The sequence below is a fragment of the Gorilla gorilla genome, chromosome 13 (assembly GCF_029281585.2).
Source record: "Gorilla gorilla gorilla isolate KB3781 chromosome 13, NHGRI_mGorGor1-v2.1_pri, whole genome shotgun sequence".
NCBI lineage: Eukaryota > Metazoa > Chordata > Mammalia > Primates > Hominidae > Gorilla > Gorilla gorilla.
In genome coordinates, this window is record NC_073237.2 from 87,615,068 (window position 1) to 87,632,782 (window position 17,715).

The following is a 17,715-nucleotide window of genomic DNA, read 5'->3' on the forward strand; positions in this document are numbered from 1 at the left end:
AACAAAAACCTTTAGAAACATTTATTTTATGTTCACTGAACACACTTCATCGCAACAGCAACTTCAATAAATTATTTAGTATTTTGCACCTCCAAGGCAAAATTTCATAAACAAACAGGTGATGTTTCTTAGAAAACGAACTGTTTATATTTAGCATTATTTTCTTTCTCTCATGCCAGTTTCCTGGAGGGCATCTCTCACACCAATTTCCTAGAGGGAAAAGTTTACCTGCAAAGCTAGAAGGGGCTTAATGCCAACATTCCCTGATGCACCTAGTGAGAACATGAAGAGATGTGGATTTCCTCTCCTTCCCTTATTAATTGGTTTGTGCCATTTAGAGCAAATTTGATGCATAAAACTCTAATTCAAAAGAAAATGAGTTTTTACTTTACCAAAAGAGTAAACCTTTTGGCTGGGAGCGGTGGCTCACGCCTGTAATCCCAGCACTTTGGGAGGCCGAGGCGGGTGGATCACGAGGTCAGGAGATCAAGACCGCCGTGGCTAACACGGTGAAACCCCGTCTCTACTAAAAATACAGAAAAAAAATTAGCCAGGCATGGTGGCGGGTGCCTGCAGTCCCAGCTACTCGGGAGGCTGAGGCAGGAGAATGGCGTGAACCTGGGAGGTGGAGCTTGCAGTGAGCGGAGATCGCGCCACTGCACTCCAGCCTGGGCGACAGAGCGAGACTCCGTCTTAAAAAAAAAAAAGAGTAAATCTTTTTGTAAAATTTCTAGGAATTATTCTCAGCCTAAAACAGTGAGTTGTATACAGTTTCTATTAATTGAGGTTTGAAATGTACACGCATAGTAGCACAGTGGGTGAAATGACTGAAGTGTGCCACTCACTGAATCTGCTCATGTATACGTTCACGTGAGCACCACTCAGCTTCCCCAGATTTCCTTGCTATCCATCCCAGTCTATAATTACCCCCAACCAGAGGCAAGGCAGCGTTTTAGAAACTTTATTGAGGGTATGATTTCTGTCCAGTAAATTCTGTCCACTTCAAGCTTCCAGTCCAGTGAGTTTGACTATGTGCACACTCAGGTCACAAACCAAGGTCACAATCAGGAGGCAACACACCTTCATCACCCACAAGGGACACCTTGGTCGCCTTTGCCTCATCTCCCACCACCCTGGGCACCAGGACACCACACATCTGTTTTTTTAAATCACTATAGATTAGTTTGAGTTGTTTAATTTGTGTGTAAGAGAAATCATGAAGGATATACTCTTTTCCGGCTAGCCTCTCTCACCCGGCATAGTGATCTGGAGATTCCTTGATGCTGTGGGGAGTATAAAGAGTTCATTCTCTTTCATCGCTGAATAGTATTCCATTGTATGGATATACAACAGTGATTCTCCATTCACCTGTTGATAGACATGTGGGGTTTTTCCAGTTTGGGGCTACCGTGAATAAAGCTGGTATGAGCATTCACCCACAGGTATTTGTGTGAACATATGTTTTATTTATTCTGGGAAAATACCCAAAAGTGGAAAAACTAGGTCATATGAAAAGTATATGCTTAACTTTAAGAAATTGCCCAATAGTTTGCTAAAGTGTTTGCATCATTTACACTCTCACCAAGACTGATTTGGTATTGTTGGTCTGTAGTTTTAGCCATCCTAGTGGACGTGTAGTGATCTCTCATTGCAGTTTTGTTTGCAATTCACAGACAACTGATGATGTTGAACATCTTTTCATGGTTTTTTTGGCCATTTATATATGTTATATTTGTTGGTCATTTCTATGTCTTCTTTGGTGAAGTGTCTGTTCAAATAATTTGCCCATGTATACATTGTATTCTTTGTCCTTTTACTATTTTTGTTGTTATTTAATATTTATTTTATAATCTTAAACTTAACTCTGCAATCCAGCTAGAACTGGAGGGGAATAAGGAAAATATGGAACCTAAAGAATGCATCAGCTGGGCGCGGTGGCTCACGCCTGTAATCTCAGCACTTTGGGAGGCTGAGGCGGGCAAATCATGAGGTCAGGAGTTCGAGACCAGCCTGGCCAACATGATGAAACACTACTGTCTCTACTAAAAATACAAATACTAGCTGGGCATGGTGGCGCTTGCCTGTAGTCCCAGCTACTCAGGAGGCTGAGGCAGGAGAATCGCTTGAACCCAGGAGGCAGAGGTTGCAGTGAGCTGAGATCGTGCCACTGCACTCCAGCCTGGGCAGTAGAGGGGACCCCATCTCAAAAAAAAAAAAAATGCATCGATAGCAAAAGATGATAGGCTACTGTGAGCAAATGGGGTGGAGGGGTGGTCTCCAGGTTACAGAAAAAGTAGTCTGGTGGTTAAGATAAAGCACGAGTCAAATGTATTAGACTGTCCAGAGTCAGCAATGGTGATCTTCTTGCTGGTCTTCTTATTCCTGAACCCAAAGTGCTCCATGGCCTCCGAGATATTCATGCCTTCTTTCACCTTCCCAAAGACCACATGTTTGCCATCTAACCACTCAGTCTTGGCAGTGCAGATGAAAAACTGGAAACCGTTTGTGTTGGGTCTAGCATTTGCCATGGAAAGATGACAGGACCTGTATGCTTTGGGATGAAGTTTTCATCAAATTTCTCTCCATGAATGGACTTTCCACCAGTGCCATTATGGCCTGTGAAGTCGCCATCCTGACACATAAACCCTGGAATAATTCTGTGAAAGCAGGAATCCTTATAACCAAATATTTTCTCTCTAATGCTCAGAGTGCAAAAGTTTCTTGCTGTCTTTGGAACTTGGTCTGCAAACAGCTAGAAGGAGACACAACCCAAGTGCTCACCATTATCAGTGATGTCCATCATGGTTGGTGGCAGGGGGCCCTGGGTGGTGGCAGCATCTGCAAAAAAAGCCTGTCCTTTTACTATTTTGAGGTTTTTTTCTTTTTCTTTTCTGGAGACATGGTCTCACTCTGTTGCCCAAGCTGGAATACAATGGCATGATCATAGCTCACTGCAGCCTTGAGCTCCTGGGCTTCAGTGATCCTCCTACCTTAGCCTCCTGAGTAGCTGAGACTACAGGCATGCACCACCACTCTTGACTATATCTTTAATTTTTTTGTAAAGATGGGGTCTCACTATGTTGCCTGGGTTGGTCTCAAACCCCTGGGCTCAAGCTATTTTCCCACCCTGGCTTCCCAGAACACTGGGATTACAGATGTGAGCCACTATACCCAGCCTTAATATTAAGATTTAAGCACAATTTATGTTTTGTGATTACAAGTTATCATCAGATATAGGTATTGCTAATATTTCCTCCTATTCTGTGACTTGCCTTCATTTCTTAATAGTGCCTTTGAAGAGCAAAAGCTGTAAATTTTGATAAGTCCAGTTTATCAATTTTTTATGGATTGTGCTTTATGTATCCTATGTAAAAAACATATGCCACTCAAGGTTGCAAGGATTGTCTCCTATGTTTTCTTCTAGCATTTTTATGTGTATGGTCATTTCAAGTGAATTTTGTATACAGAGCAAGGTAAGAGTTGATGTTCATTTTTTCCTTATGCATATACTCAGTTGTTGAAAAAAACATTTCTTTCTTCATTAATTTGAGTGGGTATCTTTGTTAAAAATTGATTATCTATGGCTATCTTTGCCTGTCTATGACTATCCCTCTTATGTTCAAGGGCTCTATGTATCTAACATTTCAGTATTACCATACTACTTGGTTACTGTAGTTTTGTAGGAAGTCTTAAAATCAAGTGGTGTCAGCCCTCCAACTTCTTAAAAATGTCTTTGACTAATGTAGGTCCTTTATATTTTCAAGTAAATTTTAGAATCAGTTTCTCAACTTCTACAAAAAATTCTTTGCTAAAATTTTGATTAGGATTGCATTGAATCCATGGATCAATTTGAGAACTGATCAAGTAGATTTTAGATGAGGAATGCAAGGATGGTTCAACATACATAAAGCAATAGATGTGAAACATCACTTAACAGAATTGGGAACAAAAACTATATGATCATCTCAACAGATGCAAAAAAAGCATTTTATAAAATTCAGCATCCCTTACATGATAAATTGATAACCTCAACAAACTAGGCACAGAAGGAAAATACCTCAAAATAATAAAGCCCATATATATCAAACCCACAGCCAGCACCATACTAAATGGGGAAAAGTCTAAAGCATTCCCTCCAAGAACTGGAACAAGGCAAGGATGCCCACTTTCAGAACCCATATTCAACATAGTACTGGAAGTCCTAGCTAGAGCAATCAAGTGAAAGAAATAAAAGGCATCCAAACTGGAAAAAAGTAAGTCAAATTATCCCTGTTCACTGATGATGCATTCTTACATCTAGAAAACCCTAAACATTCCATCAAAAACTCTTCAATTCAATAAATAAATTCAGGAAAATTTTAGGATACAAAATCAATCTACTAAAATTAGTAGCATTTCTACATATCAATAATGATCTAGTTGAGAACCAAATCAAGAAGGCAATCCCATCTGCAATACCTACCAAAAAATTAAAATATCTAGTAATATTTTTAACCAGGAAGATGAAAGACCTCTACCAAGAAAGCTACAAAACACTGATGAAAGAAACTGTAGATAACCCAAATGGAAAAACATCCCATGCTAATTGATCAGAGTTAATATTATTAAAGTGTCCATACTGTCAAAAACAATCTACAAATTTAATGCAATCCCTACCAAAATACCAACATCATTTTTCACAGATTTAGAAAAAAATAGTCCTAAAACTCATATGGAACTAAAAAAGAGCCCAAATAGCCAAAGCAATCCCAAGCAAAAAAGAACAAAGCAGGAGCCATCATATTATCTGATTTCAAATTATACCACCAGGCTACAGTAACCAAAACAGCATGGAACTGGTATAAACACACAAATCAATGGAGCAGAGTAGATAACACAGAAATAAAAGCACATATTTATAGCCAACTGATCTTTGATAAAGTCAACAAGAACATATACTGGGGGAAGGACACTCTTTTTAGTAAATTGTGCTAGAAAAACTGGATTGTCATTTGCAGAAGAATGAAAGTGGATCGTATTCTCTCACCAGATAAAAAAAGTCAACTCAAGATGAATTAAATGTAAGATCTGAAACTATAAAAGTACTAAAAGAAAACCTAGGGAAAACTTCTCAACATTGGTCTAGGCAAAAAATTCATCACCAAGACCTCAAAAGCACAGGCAACAGAAACAAAAACAGACAAATGGGATTTAATTAAACTAAAAAGCTTCTGCACAGCAAAGGAAATAATCAGCTGAGTGAACAAACAACTAGTGAAATGGGAGAAAATATTTGCAAACTATGCATTTTGACAGGGACTGACAGTCAGAATTTATAAGAAACTCAAACAACTCCACAAAAAAACCTCAAATAATCCCATTAAAAAGTGGGCAAAGAACATGAATAGACATTTTTCAAAAGAAGACATACAAATGGCCAACAAACGTAAGAAAGAATGCTCAAAATCATTAATCATCAGAGAAACGCAAATTAAAAACACAATGAAATATCATCTTACACCAGACAGAATGGCTATTATTAAAAAGACAAAAAATAACAGATGTTAGCAAGGATGCAGAGAAAAGGGAACTTATATACTATTGGTGGGAATGTAAATTAGTATGTGCTCTATGGAAAACAGCATGGAGATTTCTCAAAGAACTGAAAATAGAACTACCATTCAATTCAGTAATCTCACTACTGGGATCTACTCAAAGGACAATAAATCATTGTATCAAAAAGACACCTGCACTCTTGTTTCTCTCAGCACTATTCACAATAGCAAAGATGTGGAATCAACCTAAGTATCCATCAGTAGACGACTGGATAAAGAAAATGTCATATATATATAGATATATGTATATATGCACACACACACACACACACATATATATATATAATTGAATACTACTCAGCCATAAAATAATGAAATCATATCTTTTCCACCAACATGGATGGAGCTAGAGGCCATTACCTTAAATTAAATAAGTCAGACACAGACAAGTATCACATGTTCACACTTATAAGTGGAAGCTAAATAATGTGTACACATGGACACAGAATGTGGAACGATAGACAACAAACACTTGGAAGGGTGAGGATGTGTGAGGGGATGGATGCCAAAAAATTATTTAATGGGTATAATGTATGTTATTTAGGTGATAGATATCCTAGAAGCCTTGATTTCACCACTACACAATCTATGCCTGTAACAAAATTACACTTGCACCCCATAAATTTATACAAAAGGTAGTAATAAGGAGAACTGATAGCACTATTGAGTCTTCTTATCCAATTGAGATTTGGAACAATGCCTCTTCATGTATTCAGGTTTTTGTTTGTTTTGTTTTTTTTTGACAAAGTTTTACTCTGTAACCTAGGCTGGAGTGCAGTGGTGCGATCTCAGTTCACTGCAACCTCTGTCTCGCAGGTTCAAGAGATTCTCCTGCCTCAGCCTCCCGAGTATTTGGCATTACAGGTGTGTGCCACCATGCCCCACTAATTTTTGTATTTTTAGTAGAGATGGGGTTTCATCATGTTGGCCAGGCTGGTCTCGAACTCCTGACCTCAGGTGATCCGCCTGCCTTGGCCTCCCAAAGTGCTAGGATTACAGGCATGAACCAGCATGCCCGGCCTGTACAGGTCTTTTAAAATGTCTCCCTTAACAATATTCTGCAGTTTTCTGTGAAAAGGACTTCTGCATCTTTTGTTAAATATTTAAAAATATTTTATTTGGTACTGTTGTAAATAAATTTTTTAAAATTTCATTTTCCAATTGTTTGCTGCTAGTATATATGTATGTATGCTATTGATTTTTGTATCCTGCCGACTTATACTAGTGGTTCTGTAGTTTCCTTGAGCTTTTCTATGTAAACAATCATGTTATGTTCAAATAGAGACAATTTTACTTCTTTCCCACCAATATTTATGCCTTTACATGTTTTTCTTGCTTCATTGCCATAGCTAGGTTCTCAGTACAGTTAACCAGAAGAAGAGAGAGAGAGAGAGAGAGAGAGAGAGAGAATGCATGCCCTTACTTCCTTATCTTTCTGATCCTAGGGAGAAAGTATTCAATATTTCAACAATAAGTATTATATTGGGTTAGCTCCAGGTTTTTCACAGATGCCCTTTATCAGGTGGAAGAAGTCCCCTTCTCTGCTTAGTTTGTTGGAGAAAGAAACAATTCCACACTCATATTAAGAGATTTAACACTTCTCCTTCATCAGCTTATTGATCAGTTACAAAAATATCAGTAAACATTTGGAGGAAATGAACATTATCATCAGTTACCTTTACCTAATTGCTATTTCTCTATCACTACACATTCTTTTCAAGTACACATAGAAAGTTCACTAAGACAAACTATATGCTGGGCCATAATACAAGTCCCCAAAATTTAAAAATATTTGAAATAGCACAAAGTAGGTTCACTGACTACAGCAGAATTAAATTAGAAATAATAACAGATCGAGGAAATCCCCCAATATTTGGAAATTAACCTGCACACTTCTAAATAATGCACATTTCAAAAAAAATCCCAAAGAATTTTAAAAATATTTCTAATTGACAGATATGTAAAAATACAATAAATATATCAAAATGTATAGGATGCGTTAAAGCAGTGTAAGGAGGAAAATTTACACTTTTAAAGGCTTATGTTAGAAAAGAGGAAACATGTGACCTCAGAGACGGAACAGTTCACCTCAAAAAGCTAAAAAAAGAAGAGCAAAGTAAACCCAAAGAAGACGGAAGGAGCAGAAGTCAACAAGAGAGAAAACAAATGTTAGAAAAAGATTACACAGCTTCCCTCGCTGTGATCTATTGAAAATCGCCCTCAACACAAGGGTTTGTAAAAAAACAAAGTGAAAAAAAAAATCTTTTTTAAAAAAGAAAAAGATTACAAAGCTAAATCTTACTTCTTTAAAAGCAACAAAATAAAGTCATAACTAGTTAATAAGAAAAAATTATTAATAGAGCACAAATGACAAATATCATAAATGAAACACTGGTTACCACTTCAGATATTAAAAGAATAATAAGCTGATTTTGTGAACAACTTTATAGCAATCAATTTGGCAACTTAATGAACTGAACAAATTTCCTGAGAAGTATGATCTACCAAAATTTACACAAGATGAAAGGGAAAATATGAATAATCCTGTATCCATGAAAGAAATTGAATTTGTCATCATTAACCTTCCCACCAAGGAAACCAGCCCAGATTGTTTCACAAGTGAATTCCATCAAACTTTCAAAGACATAATAACACCAACTGTACACAGACTCTTCCAGGAAATAGAGGAAGAGGGAACACATCCATGTTTCATGGGACCAGCATAACCTCACATCAAAAGATAACAAAACATTAACCCCCTCCACTCCACTAAAAAGAACTTTTTTACACCACTAAAGTTAACAAATTAATACTTTTTATGAGAGTTGCAAAGTGTATGCAGGCTCCATTGTGGAAGAAATGGCTCATTTAAGCCAATGAGAACCAAAATCAGCTCCCAACTTAATAATGTTAAACTCCATTCCACGATGTATTTTTAAGAGCTTGCCAAATTTGGTAATAAATTAATTTTTAAAAGGAAAGAAAAGCTAAATCTAGACAAAGAAACACAGAAAACCAAATTATCGGTTTAGAAGATATTCAAATATATTAACTAGGACCCTGGGAAAACCATGTGTGTTGGGAAGGGATTTGTAGGTGAAGAAGGATGTAGAAAAATTCAAGAAGAGCCTGGTGATGTGGCTCACACCTGCAATTCCAGCACTTTGGGAGGCTGAAGCGGGAGGATCACTTGAGGTTGGGAGTTTGAGACCAGCCTGGCCAACATGGTGAAACTCTTGTCTCTACTAAAAATACAAAAATTCGCCAGGTGTGGTGACTCAAGCCTGTAATCCCAGCTACTCGGGAGGCTGAGGCATAAGAATCGCTTGAATCTGGGAGGTGGAGGTTGCAGTGAGCCAGGAGGCAGAGGTTGCAGTGAGCCAAGATCGCACCACTGCACTCCAGCATGGGCAACAGAGTGAGGCTTTGTCTCAAAAAAAGAAAAGAAAAATACAAGAAGGAAAATGGGCTTCTGCCATTTTAGGTGGCATGTTGTACAGAATTTGACAAGCATGTCCAGGTGAAATCTTTGAAGAAGGCACTGCAGTTTCTGTGTTGGCAGACGTCCTCATTTTTGTTTCCACCCTGTAGCTAAGTGGCCATCCTGCTCAGAATATCTGTGACAGTTGGATTAGGACATATTTAGTGATAGGAGTCAGCATGTTACATGGTGTATAAAAGTCAGGCCCACGAAAGACTCTGACCACCTGAACATCGTCAAGCTCACGTGACGCCCAAGAGTCAAGACTGCGGAGCAGCAGACAGAAGAACTGCATCAGGAGCCCCTAAAAGCCTGGCTCACAGGGGCTGTAGAAGAGCCACCATGACAGTGTTCTGGCTGAAGATGAGGCTGCATGGTCTGACAAAGGACTTTCTGGCTGGCAGTTTGACAGCACCTGTGGTTTATTAAAAAAATAATAATAACAGCTGGGTGTGGTGGCTCACACCTGTAATCCCAGCACTTTGGGAGGCCAAGGCGGGTGGATCACCTGAGGTCAGGAGTTCGAGACCAGCCTGGCCAACATAGTGAAACCCTGTCTCTACAAAAATACAAAAATCAGCCAGGCATGGTGGCGCACACCTGTAATCCCAGGTACCTGGGAGGCTGAGGCAGGAGAATTGCTTGAACCTGGGAGGTGGAGGTTGCAGTGAGCCAAGATTCCATCACTGCACTCCAGCCTGGGCGACAGAGGGAGACTCTGTCTGTCAAACAAAAAGAACAATAAGAAGGTTGTTTATGGCTGAAATAGGAACGCACAGAGAATCTAGGGTATGGGGCTGCCAGCTCTCTCCCAGTAGAGTCCGTGGACCAGGTCACTTGTGAGCTGCTGGTTTCTGCCCCATGATGAGATAACAGAGTGCAAGGAAGTGTACATGTTCAGAACTCTCACGGCAATTTGACAGGACTGTGGCATCAAAGTGTGTGCCTGTGTTTCAGTAATCCATGTCCTCTGTGTTTTACAAAAGCATTGGCCCAAGACAGATTGGGGAAAAACTACAAAAAATTGCTCCTTCCCTACAGGCTGTTCCAGGACAGCAGCTCTGGAGTGTGGCTTGGTGGTCATTTCTGGGGGAAGCTGCAGACAATTAGCCACAGATGATACTTAGGGTCTCAGACCCCACAGTTGATGCTTAAAATAGATGTTAATGACTTCAGAGATGTCCCTAAGCTTATCTGATTCATACCCTCTCATTTCCAATGTGTTTTCTGAGGGAAAAAGAAGGGTTTTCGGTCAGTGTGCCAGGAGATCCAAAATCCAGGGCATCCCTGGGTAGCCTGATCTGCTGGAACAATGAAAAGGTGGAGAGAGGACTCCCAGGGACGGCAATGAGGAAACAGGGCTCCCACGGCCCACAGGCCTGGGTGTGATCTTGCTGCAGAGCCAGGAAGCTCCTTGCAGCGGTGAATGTGGTGGCGGTGCTGGCCGGGCACCGTGGCTGTGCCTGGCAGGCCTGCTGAGGGCACAGGGATTCATCGCGCTTGGCTCAGATCTTACAAGAGTGCTTGAAGCTTCGTTTTTCTGAGTCAGCTCCCAGCTTCACTCAAACGTGGTTACCTACAGATGCAAACTGGAAACGATGCACTGTTTGTTCCTTTGCAATCTCTACGGTGAGCAGGCAGGAGCCCCAGCCAGAGTCCTGTGGTCACACACCCACTGGTGGTCAGGTAAATTTTCTGTTTCCCAGAAGGTTTTATTTTACAGAGTTAACAGACTGTGGCCTGCTTCCATTGCTCTGAAACACGCCAACTCCAGTTTCCCCACCTTTGTGAGGACGATCAAAAACCCAGAGAACTGCAGTGTTAAGATTTGATTTCATGATAAGCCCATCTTGTGGCAAGTTGAGTCTGGCTCTGGAAGGTGTGTTTGCCAGGAAACAAGCTGTGTATTATTTCTGTGGTTTGGCAAGGGAAACTCTGAGCTGGATGGATTTGGGAACCAGGGGAAACATAGCTCAGGCCATGAGAAGTCTGGATGAACAGGAAAACAGAGGAGGGGTCCCAGGTATTGCACAGCTCAGAGAGGCAACGCCCCAGCGCCAGAACTCAGCAGCCAGCAGGGCTGTGGGCAGCGCTGGGGTCTGGCTGGAAACTTCGGACACCACCCACACGGCCCACAGTGCCAAGCCCTGCTGCCTGGCCCTGCCCACAGAACCCCCCCATCCTTCTCAGCTGTGGGCTAAACACCCCCAGGATGGAAATGGCTGGGCTGTCCAGGGTGTGGAGTGAGCAGAGGCGCACAGGCAGCCTGCCTATGTGGGCCTGTGTTGGTGGTGGCCCACGTGTGGACATGCCCCGCCTGACACCAGGACTTGCCTGTGAGCCTCCCTCATCCCCAGCAGGCCTTGCTGGGACTCCTGTCTGGGGCTCAGTCCCGCTCTGGGGACATTTTAGGAGAGGCAGGTGAGTTCCTGCTGTTCCCAGGGGCCAGTCCCAGGGGACCTCATCTGTGACAAAGAGGATACCTCATTTATGACAGAAGACGAATTGTTGGGCACAGCCCAAGGCCTACAGAGAGCAAGGTAGGGTTGTGTCAGAGTTGCTCTGAAACCAACATCTTGTAGGTAAAGTTACTGAGGTTTGTCAAGTTGCACAGCGTGGAGTAAGCCGCAGAGTGGAGGACAGGAGGTCACTCTGTGGTTCCCGGGCATCTCATACCACCTGGTGCCATCTGGAAACAAGTGTATTCACCTGCAGTGGGGAGACCCCGCCTCCCCTGCCTCAGAGCAGCCAGCCCCTTTGTCTGCCACCTGGAGGTGTCACAGGCCTTCAGAGGAGAGGGCTGTGGGGCTGCAGGGAGTCATCAGGGTGGACAAAGAGGTGCACTTGTGCAGATGTGGGCCTCATGGAGCTGAGAAGGGAAAGACTTCCCTGCAGATGACCATACAATGAGCAGGCAAGAAAGAGGACCGGAAGGCGTGAGCTGACCCCGCAGCTGGCTGAGGAGCCAACACACACGTTTCCGAGGGATCCAGGCTTAGGCTGGTGGCTCTTACGATCCCAACATCGGCTCCATTCGCCCCGGTCTGTTCATTCTACTTCCACCGAGATCATGTGCATCCCATCAGGGCATCCTCCCTTACCTTCTATGCCGCCAGTGCCCCACAGCACCCCCATGCTGTGTGCCCAAGCTCTGCAGGGTTAGGTGGGGACACCCTTGCAACACACAAGGTCGGCCTTCCCATCCCACCATTGCTGCCTGCCCTGTGTCCCTGGCTCCTGCCAACCTGGTGGGTTTGCAATTCCCCACAGGGACCCACACTTCCTGGAGAGAGTAGCCACACTCGGACCTGCCCAGTGCAGAGCTGGGCCAGGCTGGAAACAGGTCAGGGCTGACTCACTGGCCCAGAGTGGGCCACAGGTGCTGGGCACTGCTCTCTCTGCCTGCAAATCCTGTCTTTTACACCCCTGCCCAGAGAAACATTCTGTGTCTCTCCACGTACCAGGATGATAGTGGCCCCCAAATATGTTCATATCCTAATCCCCAGAACCCGTGGGTGTGACCTTACATGGCAAACAGGACTCTGCAGATGTGATGAAGCCCAGAATTATTTGGGGGAGGAGGGCAATGTAGTCACAAGGGTCCTCCTGAGACAGTCCAAGCAGAAGAGAGCAGGAGGTGACTCACTGATGAACGCAGACTGCAGCGATGCGCTTTGAAGACGGAGGAAGGAGACAAGAGCCAAGGAATGCAGGTGGCCCCCAGAAGCAGAAAGACAGCAAAGAAATGGATTCTCCCCTAGAGCCTCCAGAAAGAACCAGCCCTGCCCACCTTTGACTTTAACCCAGTCAGATTGGTTTTAGACTTCTAGCATCCAGAACAGTAAGAGAACAAAGCTGTGCTGTTTTAAGCCACCGAGTCAGTGGTCACTTGTTACTCAAACATCACCCATCAGCACCCTGGGGAAGTGCGCCTGGCTGTCCGAATGAGCAGCCCTCTCTCCAGGACAGCCCTGCACCCGTGTTGGGCCTGTGTCTGAAACCCCCTAGCTGCACAGGCCTGGTGCCAGCTCCATGAGGCTGGGGTGCCACTATGGGTGGCTCCATCACTCAGTCAGCCCTCGCCACAGGCCTGCAAATGGCCACTGCGTGCTGGTGCTTTGGACATCCATGGCTTGGTTCCATTTCAGGGGAAAGCCCCTGAGGACTTGGGGAATGCTTTCCTCCCTCAGCCACGCTATTCAGCGACCCCACTGGTGACCTGTCCAGGCTGAGCCCCCCCAAACACGCTGGCCCAGTGATAGCTGCCACCCCCCTTGGCCGGCTGCTTGGTCCAGAGGCAAGAGTCTCGGCCAAGGACAAGGCACCACAGTTCTTTCCTGGTATATTTCAAATAGGAACTGGGAACCAAGGGCCAGTCCCATTAACTTGAGTAAGAGGCAGACACCAGCCGGCACAGAGTGGGTCCCACTGCCTGGGCCCTTCCTGCACCTCTGCTCGCTGCTCTGCCCCAGCCTGGGCTCAGCAGGGACCAGCCTGGAGACCAGCCCCAGAGCGGGACCTCAGTGCATGGGTGCCGGGGAACAGTGGGGGCCTGACAGGGCTCCTCAGACCTTCCCGTGGAGGAAGGCAGGAAGGTGGGCTTCCCAGGTGCCGTGGGCAGGCAGGCACCCTTGGGCTTCCTTTTTCCCATCTGTGTAAGAAACTGCTCTAGGGCCATGAGACACTCTCTGCTGATCCTGTCCCATGGTCCTAGGGGCACTGTCTGCCCACCCACCCTGAGTGGCCTTGGTCACAGCTGCAGTGGGACACCAAGTGGGTCCATAGCCATTATGGACTCCCACACGCAGCGGCCACCATATGCTGTGGGGTCCTCATCTCAGGTGCCCACATTCAGATAAGATTTGGGATAGACCATAAATTCCACAAGGACAGGGATTTTTAAAAATTTGTGTTTACTGATGCCACTCAAAAGCCTATAATCAGTATAAGCCTGACACAGACAGGTGCTCAGGAAACAATTTTTGAATGAATGACTAGATGCTGAATTATTTGCTTGGTAGGATGAGGATGGGCACTTCCAACATATTACAACTGGAAACAGTGTTCCACGTTTAGAACTCCTCTTCGCCTCATGAGCTAATGTGGCACATTACTGGTCTGAGTGAGCTGTGGGTTGTCTGTACAGTTTTTGTTTGTAACAAAGCTATAAAACAAACTGTGCAGGCCAAGAATAGATTGACATTGTTCACGATGGTGCTTACAGGCTGCGCAAGATGTATTAGAAGTCTTTGCATAAATAATAGTTACAGAAATCCAAATTAATGAGAGAGCATTTCTCAATGATCGGATTGGTAGAGTCCAGCATCCACGTGCACTCCTGACCAGGACGTAGAGAGAGGCCCTCCAGGAGGTGTGCAAAGTGGCGTGGATTTGGGACAGCGATTTGACAGTATCTGAGAAAGTTAAAACTCTGCATCCCCAACACACAGCAAGCCCTGCAGCGGTAAGTCTGGGTCACAGTGAAGGCTCAGGACAACCCCAACCATCCAGGGAGGAACAGCTAATAAGAATGGCACCCTTGCTGGAAAGTGTATGGTTGCTGACTGGAAGAAATATCCATGACATGTTGTGATGTGTGTGCAGCTGCAGACCTCTACGTAGAGTAAGTATGTTATTGTTTGTGGGAAAAAGTATGTGTGTGTTCACAGGTATGTACACGTTTGTGTGTGTGTGCAAAAGAGCACAAGCATTGACTTGTTGGAATGTGGGTGCATGGTGCGTGTGTTCCTGTTTGTGTCTATGCATGTGTGTGTGTGCATGTGTCTTTTGTAAGTACAGGAAGAAGTCAGGAGTCGTCATGGTAGTGAGGATAGCAGTACTGTGTCCTATCAGGGCCAGGCACGGCACCTTTCAGATACTGTAGTCATGCACTTAATTCTCAACTGGGTTACCACTGTTATCTCCAATTCACAGATCAGGAAACTGGGGCAAGTGACCAACCTAAGTTGAATTCTGAAGTCAGGCAACTTGTGTCCAAAGTCCATGACCAGAATCCTTCTGTTTTGTCGCCATGCTCAAAATAGGAAAGGCAAGGTGAGGCGTGCTGTTAAACATTAACTGGTGGACACTATGGGTGTTTTTTACTTTTTTCTTTTTGTATTTTTATCTTTCAGGCGATTACTTTAAAACATGAAAGAAATTGCACCTTTTCCTTAAGGACAAGATGGTGCTGTGGGCTTTCCTCTCTCCTGATGAGATGATGTAAATGGACTCCATACAGAAACGCTGCCCGTGTAACAATGCAGTTACGCAACCCGGTGCATGACACATGAATTGCAGCGCACCTGAGATCCTGATGAAATCCTGGGAGCCTGGAGCTGTCAAACATGGTTTTAAAAAATAAAGGGAATACACCCAGCCCACACCCTGACTTTACAACCTTTAATTAATTAGAGGAAAGAAAGAGAGATCTGTCTGGTTTCATGACTTCAACTTTCCACCTGGAATATGAAGCTCCTGCTCTTCCCACCTCCTTTTCTTCTCTCTCTCTCTCTCTCTCTCAGGTTTTTAAATTTCTATTTTCAGTTCTGCCACCAAAAATAGATTGCAAATATATTCTGCATAATTCCGAGGCTACACTATAAATGTTGGAGTGCTACTACTTGTATAATAGTCACAAATGAACGCACGAGTGGGCACAGACCGCCACTCTGCCTCCCTCCTGCTCCTGCACCAGCCAATAGTGTCTGAAGTCAGACCCATCCCATCTTCCTGTCCAGCTGTTTAGTCTCAAATTGTACATTTATTTCATTAATAGGTCAGTCTAAGATGTTCATCTCATGTAACAAAGGGGCATCTTTTTTTCTTGGGAGCCTGGCTGGTTTATTGGTGGAAAGGCAGGGCTCAGGGGCCGTCGATGTTTAACTTAAGCCTCCTGTACTTTCACATTCTGGGACCCAGCACCTTCTTGTCTATAGTTAGCTTTTTGAAAAGTGCTATTTGATTAAAATTTAAGGCTGGGCACAGTGGCTCACGCCTGTAATCCCAGCACTTTGGGAGGCCAAGGCAGGCGGATCACCTGAGGTTGGGAATTTGAGACCAACCTGACCAATATGGAGAAACCCCCATCTCTACTAAAAATACAAAATTAACCGGGCATAGTGGTGCATGCCTGTGATTCCAGCTACTTGGGAGGCTGAGGCACAAGAATCGCTTGAACTCGGGAGGCGGAGATTGCGGTGAGCCGAGATCACACCATTACACTCCAGCCTGGGCAACAAGAGCAAAACTCCGTCTCAGAAAAAAAAAAAAAATTTAAACACACTTTCATTCACTGAATCAACAACTCTTACCAGTCATGGTCAATAGCTGTATCATGACAATAACTTAACTTGGGGAGTTTAAAAAATACCCACACCTGGATCCTACCCCAGGACTGGTTGAAGTCACCTGGGTGGGGCTCTGGCCGGGGGATTTTCAGGTGATTGTAATATGCAATTAGGGTTGAGTCCTTCTGCACATGGAGTTCCTTGAGCAAACCTCCTGTCCCTCGAAACTGCCTCTGACAGGCTGTTTCCTCCACCCCTGCACCATGAGTATTAGCTAATGACTTAATGACTAAAGGGGCATAACAATGCAAACAGCTATGGTGTACAGGATATTTACTAATGCCAGACACATCCACACAACAACTCATTTAATCCCTATTCTGGTCTGTGAGGCTGAGAGTCTCCTTCCTCTCCTCTTTGGCCAATAGAATGTGAACTTCTGGGCCTTTCAAGCCCAATTCTTCAGAGGCTTTGAGCTCTACGTTCTCCCGATTAGAGCCTGACCACCATGCTGCAAGGAAGCCAAGCTAGATCCATGGACAAGCCAAGGCCATCTGGAGGAGGCCCTGGAGGATGGAGGCCAGCTTGGATGTCCCAGCCAGTTCAAGCTCCCAGCTGAATGCAGCCATAGGATCAGCCACAGCCCACACCAAGTAGAGTGGAAGAGTTGCCCAGCTAAGCCCTGTCCAAATTCCCATCCACAGAATTACGAGAAAGAAAAAGCTGTGGGCTGGGTGCGGTGGCTCATGCCCGTAATCCCAGCACTTTGGGAGGCCAAGATGGGTGAATCACCTGAGGTCAGGAGTTCGAGACCAGCCTGGCCAACATGGCAAAACCCCATCTCTACCAAAAATACAAAAATTAGCTGGGCATGGTGGTGTGCGCCTGTAGTCCCAGCTACTCAGGAGGCTGAGGCAGGAGAATCGCTTGAACCCAGGAGGTGGGGATGCAGCGAGCCCAGATCGCACCACTGCACCCCAGCCTGGGTAAGACTCCATCTCAAAAAAAAAAAGAAAAGGTTGTATTGCTTGACACATGATATTTGGGGATGTTGTGTTACACAGCAGTAACTGAAATGCCATAAGGTTCCTCTGCTTCCCCTGTGCCTACAGGTGCTCTGCTGACCCCGGGCACCCAGAGAAACAGACACACATTTCCCTAACGGGGTGTTTCCAGTGGCTTCCACTCTGATAACAACAGCACACTCACATCACCAATGAGGTGCTCCTGGTGACACCCCAGAGAGCTCAGGATGAGGGCATGAAGATGGCAGTTGAGGGACAACTTCCAGAGGGGCCGGCTGCTTATCTTCAAGACTAAATTACAGAAAACAAATCCTACCTCTTAATAG